Genomic DNA, 15293 nt, shown 5'->3' with positions numbered 1-15293 from the left:
AACAGAAACCTGGGTGAAGAGGCAAGGGGCAAGAACTGGTGTGGAGAAACAACTGAAAGGGTACAGCATAGAGTGGAGAGACTCAAGAAGAAAAGGAAGATGAGGGAGAGAAATAGGTGGAGGAATAATGGCGGTAAGAGAGAGGAAAGGGATGAGTAAGGATAAATGGAAGAAAGAAAGGACAAGTAAGGTAATAGCAGGAGCAATAAAGATCGAAGGGAGGAAATACATGATAGCAACGGTGTTTATGCAACATGAGAAAAAGGAAAACTATGAATACCTAAGCAAAGAGATAGAGGAGAATAGAGGCAAAGCAATAATTATAGGAGGAGACTTAGAGATAAAAAATAGAGTGAGGAACGCAGTCGTAAAAAAGAAGATAAGGAAAAAAACGGATCAAAAAAAAGCTGGTGGAGAGAAGAAAGTAAAATAAAAAGGTGATGGCAGAGTTAAATAAGGTAAAAAAAGGGGAAGGAGACAGAGGCAAATATCTTGAAACAAAGAGAGAATTCAGAGAGGAAATAAGAAAAGCGAAAGAAACTGAGGGGAAAAGAGTGGCAGAAGAAATAAGAAAAGATAAGACGAGAAGAAAATTCTGGGATAAAGTGGATTGCAATGGGAAGAATAGAATCGGATTTGATGAAAACATAGGAAAAGAAAAATGGGTAAAGCACTTTAAGGAACAATTGGGAAAGAAAGATAAGGAAGAAAGCAAAAAAAAAGAAACTGAAGACAGCGACGGAGAGGAAGGTGAAGAAATTAAAATAAGAGAAGTAAAAGAGGTAATAAGAAAAATGAAAAAGAAAAAGGCGATAGGATAAGATGGTATAGCAAATGAAGCGTGGATGGAAGGCGCGGAAGTCTTGTTAAAAGATATGACAAAATGCTTAAACGGTATATGGAACGGAGAAGGATATCCGGAAGAATGGAGGAAGGGAATAATAGTACTAATATATAAGAAAGGGAGGAAAGAAGAAGTAAAAAACTATAGAGGAATAACGCTGATGTACACGGGATATAAAATATATGCGGAAATACTGAGGAATAAGCTGGAAAGAGAACTAGATGCAAATGAAGTACTAAGCGATACGCAGGTGGGATTCAGAAAGAAAAGAGGAACAATGGACGCAATATATATATATATATATATGTATATATATATATATATACGAGGTGTGATCAAAAAGCAAGGTGAATTTTTATTTTTCTCAAAAAATATTTATTTATTCATCAATTTTTATTTTATCTCCTTCAAAGTAATCCCCCTCGGATATAATGCACTTGTGCCAACGCTTTTTCCAATCCTCAAAGCATTTCAAAAAATCATTTTTTGTGATCTTGTTTAGTTCATCCTTCGATGCCGTCTTTATCTCCTCAATCGTGGCAAAACGCCGTCCTTTCATGGGCCTCTTCAGTTTTGGGAACAAGAAGAAGTCACAGGGGGCCAGATCTGGGGAATACGGTGCCTGTGGCATCGTTACTGTGTTGGTTTTAGCCAAAAATTCGCGCACAAGCAACGATGTGTGAGCAAAGGCGTTATCATGGTGCAAAAGCCAATTTTTATTTTTCCACAAATTCGGACGTTTCTAGCGGATTGCTTCGCGCAAATTGCGCATAACTTGCAGGTAATATTCCTTATTTACTGTTCTACCCTGTGGCAAGAACTCATGATGCACCACGCCCCTGCAGTCAAAGAAAACTGTAAGCAAAACCTTTACATTTGATCGAACTTGGCGTGCTTTTTTTGGTCTTGGTGATCCAGAATGCCTCCACTGGGACGATTGAGTCTTAGTCTCGACGTCATAACCGTATACCCATGTTTCGTCACCTGTTATAACCCTGTTGAGTAAATCTGGATCATCGTTGACGTCATTCAGTAGCTCTTGGGCGATGCTCATGCGACGTTTCTTTTGGTCGAAATTGAGCAATTTCGGAACAAACTTCGCTGACACACGTCTCATGTCTAAAACACTCGTCAAAATTGATTGGCACGAACCAAATGAGATGCCAATATCATCAGCAATTTCTCTAATGGTAATTCGACGATTTCCCAACACTATTTTCTTCACTTCTTCAACATTCTCATCAGTTGTTGATGTGCTGGGGCGTCCAGAACGAGGTTCGTCGTCGGTGTCTTCTCGGCCTTCTTGGAAGAGTTTATACCACTTGTAAACATTTTTTTGGCTTAAAGTAGACTCACCGTATGCCACTTTCAGTATTTCAAGTGTTTTGGAACATTTGATTCCATTTTTCACACAAAATTTAATGCAAACTCTTTGATCCATGTTTTTAGACAGCAGCAAATCGTGGAGCACGCAAAACACTTCTAACCTTGATGCCTCTCACAAACAAACCAAACATACTACAAAGCTGAAATTCGGAACGTATGTTCTAGACGAGTGTACCGACATAACCAAATAAAAAAGTCGAAGATCGAACGGACGTAGCCCGCTAAATTTCAAAATTCACCTTACTTTTTGATCACACCTCGTACACACACACACACAGCAGAGCTTGTCCGGTGAGTGCTAACCCCCTCGCTGGGCAAATGCCAACTTCTTACGTCCTCGTCGTGCTCTGCGGAAACGTGTCCATCGCGTCAATGCTCCTAGCAGCAACGCTATAACGGACACGGCTAAAAGGAAGCACTGGCTCACATATGACACAAGGATAATGGTGACTTGCGGGTGTGATCAACCACTCATCACGACACACATACACAAATACACACACACATACTCCGCCACTGCCGGTCCCTAGCCCGGAGCCCCGCTACGTAAGAAGCAGGGTAGGAGGAGGGGGAGGAGTATCAACCTCGTTAAAAAATCAAGGCTCACCTGGCCCGGATGATAGCACCTTGTTAAAGGGCCCCGTCCAGGGTAACGGGCCTCCCAAGCTGAAGTTGTGAAGTGACCCGTGCCGATGTAGCCTGGTTGGCTCTGGGGGGTAACAGAGAGTCACTAACGGAGCCTTGGGAGCACCTGGCGAAACGCCCTAGCATCTAGCCTTACTCCGTCAATCGAGGCTCTGCCGGAGCGGACCGATAGTTCCCTAGGTACTCGTGGGAACAACAATGAGCGAAAATAATTTTTTAAACATGGAAGTAGAAGAAGGAGTTACAGCTCAAGAAGCCGACAAAAGCTTCAAGAGCTTGGAAAAAAAGGTCAGGGATCTGGTGGGGATCGCCCGTTTTTAGGAGGGAAAGGAACGGTAAAAATAAGAGAGATCCACTGTCACCGAAGATACCGCCAGTAAGGAAGAAGGCAAAAAACGACCAGAAAACCCCGGTTACAAGGGAAAAGGGACGCGAAGAGGAGACTGCCGAAACAAGAGCCTCCGAATGGAAGGAGGTTAAAAAGAAGGTCCTCCTAGCAGCAACGCTATAACGGACACGGCTAAAAGGAAGCACTGGCTCACATATGACACCTTACTTTTTAATCACACCTCGTATATGGGTGATTCCAGCAGTTTTTTAAAATTGGCTGCGCAGGGGGGTCAGCCGATCTTCTCGGCGATTTTTTCTATGATAGAGTATGTCAAAAGAAGCCTTTTGGCTATCTCAGATTTTCGTTAAAATATATACAGGGTGTCAATTAAGTCCCGGGACGCCTGAATATTTTCTGAAGTACTTCAGTTCTGAAAAAGGTCAAGGTCATTCCTTTAGTAACTTTCAACGCGGAATCCGATGGTGACCTTGGATTTGACCTTGAGATTGACCTTCAAGGTTATTTCAAGGTCAACTTTGTTTTTTCAAATAGGAACCCCCATTTTTGACCCCAGATTCGGAAAGAGCGGGAAATTTTACATCCAAAACGATATTTTTAAATTTTTTTTCATGGCCTTGAGAAGGTCGATTTAAGATCAAATGTTTGAAAAACTGCCTAAAAGCGTTTTTTTAATTTTCAAGATATCGAAAAATGACCTCTACAAAATTTGTTCAGAACAGAGTGGGCCACCCAATGCACAAAAAACCTTTGACCTTTAACCTCATTTTGAAGGTCATTTCAAGGTCGAAGTGTTTTTTGTAATGGAAACCCCTCTTTTTGACCCCGGATACGCACATAGCGCGAAATCCGACGTTTGGATAAGGTATTGTGTTGAGTTTCGCGCTATGTGCGAATCCGGGGTCAAAAAGAGGGGTTTCCATTACAAAAAACACTTCGACCTTGAAATGTCCTTCAAAATGAGGTTAAAGGTCAAAGGTTTTTGGTGCATTGGGTGGCCCACTCTGTTCTGAACAAATTTTGTAGAGGTCATTTTTCGATATCTTGAAAATTAAAAAAACGCTTTTAGGCAGTTTTTCAAGCATTTGACCTTAAATCGACCTTCTCAAGGCCATGAAAAAAAATTTTAAAATACCGTTTTGGACGTAAAATTTTCCGCTCTTTCGATTGCCGTTATCAAAAATAGGGGTTCCCATTTAAAAAAACAAAGTTGACCTTGAAATAACCTTGAAGGTCAATCTTAAGGTCAAATCCAAGGTCACCATCGGATTCCGCGTTGAAAGTTACTAAAGGAATGACCTTGACCTTTTTCAGAACTGAAGTACTTCAGAAAATATTCAGGCGTCCCGGGACTTAATTGACACCCTGTATATGTCCATATATATTTTTTCAAAGTCTGAAAATCTGCCTGTTTTTGGCTATTTTTGAAAAATCGTAGCTCCGCGAGTTTTCGATATTTTTCAACGTGCGACGTCTCATTTGATTCGTCTACTTTTATACTTTCAAGAAAAAATTGTTCATTTATAAAAAGTGAGAGCTACCAGGTGTACTCTAACGATATTCGTAAGTCAATTTGATACTCATATTCCGAGTACTGTAACTTGGACAATTTTTAATATTTTTGAACCAACCGCGTGTCATTTTTTTTGTCTTTTTAAGACCTTTCATTTAAAATCCAGCGCATGTCAATGAACGCATTAAAACTAGAGATATAGCCGTTTGAAAATGACCATTTTTTGAAAAAATCGAAATCGCCAATTTTTGAAATCGTTTTATTTAAAAATGAAAAAGGGTCATATCGTGAAAATTTCAGAAAATGTCTATTTTTGAAAAAACGGCCAACTTTTATCGGCTATATCTCTGGTTTTAGTGCATCGATTGAGATGCGCTGGATCTTAAATGAAAGGTCTTAAAAAGACAAAAAAAATGACAAGCGGTTCGTTCAAAAATATTGAAACTTGGCCATGTTACAGTGCTCGGAATATGAGCATCAAATTGACCCTAAAAGCGTACCAATATCGTCAGAGTACACCCGGTAGCTGTCACTTTTGATAAATGAACAATTTTTTTCTTGAAAGTATAAAAGTAGACGAATCAAATGATACGTCGCACGTTGAAAAATATTGAAAACTCGCGGAGCAACGATTTTTCAAAAATAGCCAAAAACAGGCAGATTTTCAGACTTTGAAAAAATATATATGGACATATATATATTTTAACGAAAATCTGAGATAGCCAAAAGGCTTCTTTTGACATACTCTATCATAGAAAAAATCGCCGAGAAGATCGGCTGACCCCCATGCGCAGCCAATTTGAAAAAACTGCTGGAATCACCTATATATATATATATATATATTGTAACAGGCTGTCGTTTAGTCGATAATCTCCTAAAAGTGCCCGTATTTCAACTATACGAAGCCTTGTTATCTATGCGCTTGATGCGCATTAACCTACCTTACCTCGGAGTGCGCCTGCGCAGAGTCTCTTCAAAGTTCCGAGTTGGGTTCCCCCAACTCGCCACTTGGCGGCGCTGTCGCTCTTGCTAGTAGCGCTCGTGCGGCCGCTATCGGAACCTAGATTGAGGATTCCCGCCTAACGTCTCACACACTTCGTGCTGCGTTACCGGCGAATTCGAATACAATGTAAACAAAGCTGGGCGCGACCTCCGGACAAAGGATTAAACACAATAACGGAAACTCGTTTAAATGGAAAACCACGAATGATTTATTTAATAAAATAAATTACACGGAGGGAATGCCAAGAGTCTCACGCACGCACGCGTGAATGACAATACACGCTATTCGAGAGAGAGAGAAAAGAAAACCGCGATTATCGCGAACTACCTACTCGCTCGCAACAACAAATTCTTCGCGCTCGCTGCGCGGATTCGCACGCCAAATTGTTACAACAATTAGAAAGGGGAAGGTGCACCTACCGCAACGACGGCGTGGATACGGTGGCCAACCGTATCCGAATAACACGCTGTTACTCGCTGTTCCGCTGCTTGCTGCACCACTCGATTACTGTCGCTGCTGTTGTTGTTGTCGCTATTGTCGTTGCCGTTGTTGATGCTGCTGCTGTTGCTGCTATCGCAGTCACTGCTACTGCTATTGCTGCTGCAGCTGCACTCTCACCCACTCACGCAATGTCACCAGGAAAAGTCAACGGCAAATACGAAAAACTTCGAAACGGGTGGAGGTTAGGCGCGCTAGCTGACTGAGTGTCACAGTCGTACTGCCGGTTGCTACCTCCCCTCCCGGTCAATGCCCCTTACGCGCTCTCTCTCTCGCGAACCGAGCGCGGCTACTTACATTTAGCCGCTCGTTAACCTCGCGCGAGTCACACGATTTTCGGCAATCGTTGCAGCCCCCTCCTAGCTTCGAACTACCGGATCGAACTACCCAATTGACTCGCGACCCCAAGGATAGGATTGGAAAAGGAGAGAAACCAACACATCCTATTCTCAGTATATACATTTTATTGGCCCACCCCGGGCCACCAATGCCCTCCCGTCACCGGCCGGAGCCCCCTGGCGCCTTGTGCCTGGGGTAGCGCCAGTGCTCCGCCTTGTTGGGGCACTTTGATGTGGTGGTGATGCCGGGGTGGCCGCAGATGTAGCAGCCTCTTCCCGGTCGCCTGACGAGGCTGGGCTCCGCTCCCTGGCCCTGGCTCCCTGCGGGCTGCTGGGGCGGCGTGGCTGCTGACGCCGGGGCGGCGATAAAAGTAACGCCGCCCACCGTGGCGGATGTGCGTCCCCCTACGGTTCGCACCACCACGGTAGGGTCGGAAACCGACCCGTCCACGCGGACCACGAATTCCTGCCCGGCGCCGGGGGGCCCCGACGCTCTCTTGTGTTGAGCCTTGGTCGGGGGCCTGGCTGGAGCCCTGGCCGCATCCCTGCTCGTCGGGGCCGCCGGTGGCAACACTGCCGGCGGGCCCGCGGCCCCTGGGGACTCCAGCCCCCGGTCAACGCGCTGGAGGGCCTCTCCGTAGGCCCTCTGCCGCCGGACTACAGGAGCCCACTCCCCCAGCATTTCCTGGGCGCCTCGGAAATCGAGGAACTCCCCCAGGTGGGCGTGCACCTGGCGCTGGAGTTCCCCGACAAACTCCCAGGCGTTCTCGAGTTCCTGGAGGCCTAACCTCACGTGCCTCCAGGTATTCTCGAGACCCACCTGCTGGGGGACTCGTGGGTGGGTGCAGACCCAGTGCTGGCTGCCGCAGGCCTCCCTTGGCCCGGGGCACTGGGTCGAGCTCTCCACCGTGGACGCGCTCGACCCTTGGGTCTGCGTACCCTGGTCTCGCGTGGACTGAGACCGACGGCCCTCTTCGGATGGACCGTCGGTCTGGGTGGATACTTCCCGGGTTTGGGGCCTAGAGGTTTGGGCCCTCATGCCTTCCCGGAGGAAGTCATCCACCCGCTGACGTGAGCGGCCCTCTCGAGCGGTCGCCTCGACCTGGGCCCGGACAAATCTTCGTAAGTCGCCGATCAGCCGATCGGCGCCCGGGCCCAACCCCAGGTCGAGTAGCAGCTGGGTGGCCGTCTCGAGGGCCTCCTCACTGATGACCAGCTTCCTCTCCATCTGTAAAAGAGAAGAAGTGGGGTCAAGGGATTTCTCAGGTTTAGCCCTTAACCTAACCTACGCAGCGTCACGCCCGACACTATCGCCTACGAGGACGTCCCGGTCCCCGGCGCACTCCTCGCGAACATGGCCCATTTGCGGGGGTAGCTGGCAGTACCACCTTCCGCACGTGCTGAGCGGTTTTACGTGGTCTGCCCCTTCCCCTTACCGCATTGCCATCCAGGTCGTCTCCACCTGGCTCTCGAGGTTCGCCCGCGGGGTTTTTGCGCGACCTTTCTCGGCCCCGCTTAACCGGCGCCTCGATCGGTACTTCAGGAGCCTCCGCGGGCTTCTCACGCTCGTTCGAGGGGGCTGCATTCGCGACGCGCTCGCATATCGGATCCTCGCTGGATTCCTCGATCTTCGCTGGCGGGTCGCCTACGCCCTCCTCTTCGTCCAACGGTGCTGAGTCCCCGCCTCCTGGCTCCTCGTTGTCCTCATCCGAAAAGGGGCCGAGATAGGGCTTGAGGTCCTTGGCGTGGATTAGCTCGGGCAACTCTTCCTGCTGGTTACCTAGGCGGTAGGTATTCGTGCCACATACCTCCTGAACTACATAGGGACCAGCATACTTCGGCGCCAACTTCGCCGAAACGCCCTGAGCTGCGGAAGACAGGATGCGGTTCCGCCTCCACACCCAGTCCCCAACCCTAAAGTCGGCCTGACGTCTCTTCCGGTTGTAATAGACCGCCTGACGGTCCGCCTCCTCCCTAGACTTAGAGCCAGCGCGTTCCCATAAGTTGGGCAACCGGCGCATGTGCTCACCCCATTCGATCTGTTCTTGGCCCTCGGAAGCTTCCCGAGCCAACTGATCCTGGGCCCTCTTGAAGGTCGAGGGGGGAGTGGGCTGTCTACCGAAGACCAGCATGGCCGGGCTGTATCCTGTCGCGCTGTGAGTTGCCGAGTTCAACGCGAAGTTGAACTCTGGCAGGTGCTCATCCCAGCTCTTATGGTCACGCTCCACGTACGACATGAGCATGACCTTGAGGGTTCTGTTCACTCGCTCGGTTGGGTTCGCCTGCGGGTGGTAAACTGGGGTCAGGGCGCGTCGGATGCCATTTTTCATCAAATAGGCATCGACCTCTTGATTTTTAAATTCGGTCCCGTTGTCCGAAAGAAAAATCTCGGGCGCGCCGAACCTGGTTACCACCCTCTCGTGCAATTCCCGTACGATGGTCCTTCCGTTGGCCTTGCGTACGGGTACACATTCCACCCACCGAGTGAACAGGTCTATGAATACCAAGATATATTCAAACCCTCTCGAGCTCTTTGGGAAAGGGCCAGTAATGTCACTGGCCACTACCTGCCAGGGTCGCGAGACCTCTCGACGACCCATCAGCCCGCAAGGCGGCCTTTGCTCTGCCTTGCATTGCTGACATACCGGGCAACTCCGCACGTACTCTCTGACCTGATCGTACATCTTTGGCCAGAAATACAGGTGCCTAGCCCTGGAGAACGTTCGTTCTCTCCCCTGGTGTCCCGCTGCCGGCGCATCATGTACCTCCTCAAGTACTTGATGCCTCTTCTCGGCAGGAACCACAAGCTTCCAGGCTTCTTCGTTGTCGATGGATCCTTCGCTCTCCTCAGCCGGATGGTAATGGTACAGTCTCCCACCCACTACCTTCCAGGTAGGCTGAGAATGTGGGTCCTGGCATACCTCTCTGTACCTTTGAAGGTACCAGGCATCGGCGGTTTCCGGCTGATGCGTCATGGCACCCACTTCTACCACCCCCTCCTCATAGGCCCTAGATAAAGCGTCTGGCACCACGTTGAGGTCTCCTTTTCGATACTCGATATCGAAAACCTGTCCTTGTAGCGCTAGCGCCCAACGCGCTAGCCTTCCTGTAGGATTCCTCATACTGTGGAGCCACCTAAGGCAACTATGATCGGTGATGACTTTGAAGTGGTGCCCCTCGACATATGGCCGGAACTTTCCGATAGCCCATACTACTGCCAAGCATTCTCTTTCGGAGACTGTATAGTTCCTTTCCGCGCTGTTTAAGGAGCGACTGGCGTACTCTATTACGCGCTCCTGTCCATCGACTTCTTGCGTCAATACCGCGCCTATCCCACTATCGCTCGCGTCAGTTTGTAACACGAACTGCGCGTTGGGATCTGGCGACTGCAAGATCGGTGCCGAGACCATTGCGTCTCGCAACCGTTCGAAAGCCTGCTCCTGTTCCTGCTGCCAAGCAAACGGGACGCTCTTCTTCGTCAGGTGGTTTATCGGTTCAGCGATGGTTGCGAAGTCGGGTATGAAGCGACGATACCACGACATCATCCCCATGAATCGCTTCACCTGTCTGATCGTCCGTGGTACTGGGTACTCCATTATGGGCCTGATCTTTTCTGGGTCTGGCCTTACCCCTTCACGGTTCACTAGGACCCCCAGGTACTTGACTTCCGACTTACAGAAGTGGCTTTTGGTCTTATTCACAGTGAGGCCCGCACTCAGGATTCGTTGTAAAACCAACCCCAAGTGTCGCTTATGCTCCTCAAATGACGGCGAGATGATGATCACGTCGTCGAGGTACGCAAAAGCGAAAGGATCTAAATCCGGGCCAATCACTCTGTCCATCAACCTCTGGAAAGTCGCGCCGGCGTATGACAGTCCGAAGGGCATTCTCTTGAACTGAAAATGCCCCAGGCCGGGGACTGTGAACGCCGTAATGGGGCGCGACTCCTTTTTGAGAGGTATCTGGTGGTACGCGCTACTCAAGTCCAGCGTCGAGATGAACTTAGCATCCCTGATCCTTCGCAGGATGTCGCTCATGAAGGGTAATGGGTAGGCGTCCGGCTTGGTTACTGCGTTTACCTTCTGGTAATTCACGCAGAACCGGTATTTGCCGTCCGCCTTCTTGACCATCACCACTGGACTTGACCACCCGCTGGTTGCTGGTTCAATGACGGCATTGTCCAGCATGGCCTTAACCAGCGCGTGCATTTCATCTCGCACCCTGTCAGAGACCGGGTAGTATTTTTGTTTACAGGGTCGAGCGTCTCCGATGTCAATCTCATGCTCGACCCCCACAGCACAGCCTAAACATTCGCCTCCGTCGGGAATTAATCTGTCGACGAGGCTAGCCACTTCTTGGCGCTGTGCTTCCGTGGCTTCTACTAGGCCCACGGGTGCGAGGTATGACGTACCAGTGACGCTTGCCACTTCTAACGGTACCGCCACTTTGGCTTTTGCCAAGTACAGCTGGTCCGTGTCAGGGTTCAGGTTGGCGCTGAATTCCCTTACGAAATTCGCGCCGACGTAGCAGTCATCAGACAGCAGTGGCGTTATAGCGACCCTTACATCTTTGGTGATTCCCCCTACTGTGAAGGGGAAAATCACATGACCCAGGATGGGACACGGACGGCCGTCAGCGAGCTTCGCCTCTCCCGCTCGAGTGACGTCCAGGCCCAGTCCCATATCAGATGCCAACCTTAGCCCGAGTTGACCCATCACCGTTGATGAGGCCCCGGTGTCGTAGAGTGCCCTTAATTTATAGGCACCTATTCCCACCTGAAGCCACCACCTGGTCTCATCCTCGGGTCTGTACCTGCGGGGAGCTTTCGCCGTCCCTCTCCCCTCTGTGGACGGGGGGCTTTCACGGCTCTTCTTGCCTTGGGCAGCCGCTACTTGCGTCGACGTGCTCTCTCCCGCAGGTGTCTGGGTCGCGGGCGTATCCTCCGGAGCGTCAGGTGGTCTCCTGGAGCTTTTGGGTCCAGTGGTCTCCTCTCCGGCCCACTCAAACCCCTGCTCCACCACCTGAATCCGGCCTCCGTACCCTTCGAGGATACAAAATGCCCGGTCACCCAGATCAGGCATCTGTTCGGTCGCTGTCGCTTCTAATGCCGCTGTCCTGCTGGGTCTCGTGGGGTCCGATATCCCGGACGAGACCTTCCTGAACCCTGGGGTCGCTGGCGGGCCCCTGCCCCGCTCCAGCGACCCGCGACGAGAGGTCACCTTTACTGGGGACGCGGAGGGGACCTCCGTCCTCCGCTTCCCTGCCCGTTTCCCTTGTTGCAATCCGGGCAGTACCTCCTGGTAAAGCCCAGTTTGCCACAAGACGAGCACTTGATCGGTTGGGAGTAGTCTATCTTCCTCCGCTGACCCTCTCGTCGCTGGCCAGGAGACCCTGGGGGGGTTTTAGTCCTCCCCTTTTCTTGCGGCCGACCCCTCGGCCGCCTGGGAGAGTTAGCCTTCCTCTCCTTAAAGTACCGGTCCATATCGCGCCGCAGGGTCGCAATCTGCGACGACAGATCCTCAATGGGGTCTGTTGCCTGCGCTGCAGCGATTGTCGGCCGGTCCTCGGGTCTCTTGGCCGGGGTTTTAACCGGCGACTCGGGTTGCCTCTGCTCCCTACCCCGAGACTTGCTGGACATGGCCGCCGTTCGGGGTCCTGCCCGGGGCGGTGGTGCCTTCGCTGACACCCCCATGTGCTCGGGGTATAACGTGGACGTTGGCTCCAGCCTAGTCCTCGGGCGCTCGTCGTCCCGCAAAGCGGTTTCGATTTCGGTCGCCCGGGCGTGAAATTCGTCCACGTTGGAAAACGCATTCCTTCGCAGCTGCATCCGGATGGCGGGTAGGAGATTTGCATATAGCAAATCCAACTGCCTCTGCTCTGGTAACGGCGGACGCAGCTGGGCTAACATGAAGAGAAGGTGGCAGGCATATTCTCGTACCAGCTCTCCTTTCTCCTGGTACCGAGCTTGGGCCTCTTGCAGCAACCTTTGTTGCTGAAGCTCACTCGACCCAAACCAACGTCGAGCGCCTGCCACGAAGTCGGCGTAACTTCTCCATTTAAGCTTGTTAAGCTCGTACCAGGTCCTCGTTACGCCTTCGAGGAGCTCTGATACCGAACACAAGATTTCGCCATCTGTTAGCCCAGAACCTGCGCGTAGATCTTCTAGCCTCGACAAGAAGGTGTCCACGCACTCTGAGGCCGTGCCAGAGTATCGCAGCTTCCACCCTCTCACAATCCTACCCGCGTCCCGAGTCGCGTAGTACCCTGACGCCGCATTGGCGTCGTACCAGGCGGATCCTTCGGGGGTTGCCTGCCCTTCATCCATGTCGGCGTCTCTAGGTCCTCTTCTCGGTGGCTGCTCCATCCTTGAAGGCACCTGCCTTTGGGGAGCCTCTCGAGGTTCGCCAGGGGTCGGTCGCTGGGGTTCCGGGGTACTACCTGGTACCCTTGGGTCGTAGTGGCACGTATACGTGGATTGGAAATCCACGGTTCTCCTGGGCCGCTCTGGTACGACCGTTCGTCGACCGGTGGGGTCCCTGTTTCTCAACTGCTGGACCTCCACCTGCAGAGCGGTGACCTGGTCACTCCACCGTGCGCATACTTGGTCGTGCCTTTCCAGCATCTCAAGTATGCGGTTGATCCCGACACGGTTGCGCTCGATTTCCTCTTTCAATCGTTCAGTTACGCACCGTTCCTCTTCTTCTTCCTGAGGCTGTAACTCCTCATTCTCGAAGCGTCGGGCTCTTCGCCTATCTGGCGATCCGGTGGAGCCCTTGTGCTCACCTTCGACCCCCTCCGTGGGCCCCTTAACCTCGCCGGTCCCCCCTTCCTCTGCGGGCTCTCGCTCCCCCATCTCGCTCTGGCTCTCCTCTTTGAGGTTCTCGTAGACGGCGAGAGTCCGCGTTAGGTTCGCCTCCACCGCCTCATCTCTATATAGCAGCATGAGTGGGTGGGCGACAAGATCCTCGGCGTCGGCTGCTTCCAACTCGCGTCGCTTGGTCTCCAGCCACCTCTCGCGGCTCCGTCGCCTGCGTTGTGTGGCCTCCCTATCCAACGCCGCTCCTTGGAAGTCTAGGTCGATGTACTCGCCTAGCAACCAATATGCTAATCGGACTGCCTGCATCAGCCTAGGACCATCTGTGCGCAACTCCAGTTGCGTCAGGTATCTGTCCAGCTGTGTCGAAGGCAGTTCCGAAGCCCACCGGGTTATCGCGTCGGCGGTATCCTCCATGACGCTTATGCTGGGGCGTAGGTGACGGTTGAGGTTAATTTACCCTAGTCGACCACTACCGCCTCCTATCGCCCAAGGCGCGAGCGGGGTGTTGCGATTATTATCGCCAACCACCCAATTATGCCTTTATTCACAAGGCAACAATACGCGTGGCTTGTGGGTGTGTGCAGGTATCGCGCACTCTAAGGAAGTTCGAACTTCCGCTTCGCAACTACCTGCCTATAGGTGGAGGCTAACTGTTTGTTAGCTCCACCGGGTTAGTTAATCTAACCCTACACACACCCCTATTCCGCGCTCTGCTGGTACTGTCGCTCGGTGACTCACCCCCACTTAATTACCTTAATGTGTAATTAAAACACTTAAAAAAGTAAAAAGTTAACCTATATACCCTTAGTCACCTTTTATTTTCTCGTTAGAGCGACTACGGACGTCTCTTCGACCCTTGGGGTTAGTGTGCTCTCGGCTCACAAAAGCAGGTATTATTGGGTCGGAGAGGCGTCTTTCCCCTACCGCAGAGCACGTACCGAACGAGCCACGCGCTATTTTACCCGCTCGCACCTTATTACGCGCGCGCGCAAACGTCTCTCTCTCGCGCGCGTTGCTCTCTTTATTTGTGCACTTTCCCTCGTGTGTGAGTCCTAAATTAGTTGGGCGCCATGTAACAGGCTGTCGTTTAGTCGATAATCTCCTAAAAGTGCCCGTATTTCAACTATACGAAGCCTTGTTATCTATGCGCTTGATGCGCATTAACCTACCTTACCTCGGAGTGCGCCTGCGCAGAGTCTCTTCAAAGTTCCGAGTTGGGTTCCCCCAACTCGCCACTTGGCGGCGCTGTCGCTCTTGCTAGTAGCGCTCGTGCGGCCGCTATCGGAACCTAGATTGAGGATTCCCGCCTAACGTCTCACACACTTCGTGCTGCGTTACCGGCGAATTCGAATACAATGTAAACAAAGCTGGGCGCGACCTCCGGACAAAGGATTAAACACAATAACGGAAACTCGTTTAAATGGAAAACCACGAATGATTTATTTAATAAAATAAATTACACGGAGGGAATGCCAAGAGTCTCACGCACGCACGCGTGAATGACAATACACGCTATTCGAGAGAGAGAGAAAAGAAAACCGCGATTATCGCGAACTACCTACTCGCTCGCAACAACAAATTCTTCGCGCTCGCTGCGCGGATTCGCACGCCAAATTGTTACAACAATTAGAAAGGGGAAGGTGCACCTACCGCAACGACGGCGTGGATACGGTGGCCAACCGTATCCGAATAACACGCTGTTACTCGCTGTTCCGCTGCTTGCTGCACCACTCGATTACTGTCGCTGCTGTTGTTGTTGTCGCTATTGTCGTTGCCGTTGTTGATGCTGCTGCTGTTGCTGCTATCGCAGTCACTGCTACTGCTATTGCTGCTGCAGCTGCACTCTCACCCACTCACGCAATGTCACCAGGAAAAGTCAACGGCAAATACGAAAAACTTC

The 15293-nt window shown here is 51.0% G+C and overlaps 1 protein-coding gene across 3 annotated transcripts in view; it reads right to left on the bottom strand.

Moving 5' to 3' along the window:
• LOC131669299 (serine/threonine-protein kinase grp) overlaps positions 1 to 15293 on the bottom strand; it is a 493024-nt gene that overhangs the window by 20942 nt on the left and 456789 nt on the right. The window lies entirely within an intron of this gene.

This window comes from Phymastichus coffea, unplaced genomic scaffold (assembly GCF_024137745.1).
Source record: "Phymastichus coffea isolate CEN01 unplaced genomic scaffold, Cenicafe_Pcof_1.1 PCOF00001, whole genome shotgun sequence".
NCBI lineage: Eukaryota > Metazoa > Arthropoda > Insecta > Hymenoptera > Eulophidae > Phymastichus > Phymastichus coffea.
This window is presented reverse-complemented; position numbering and strand designations above follow the sequence as displayed.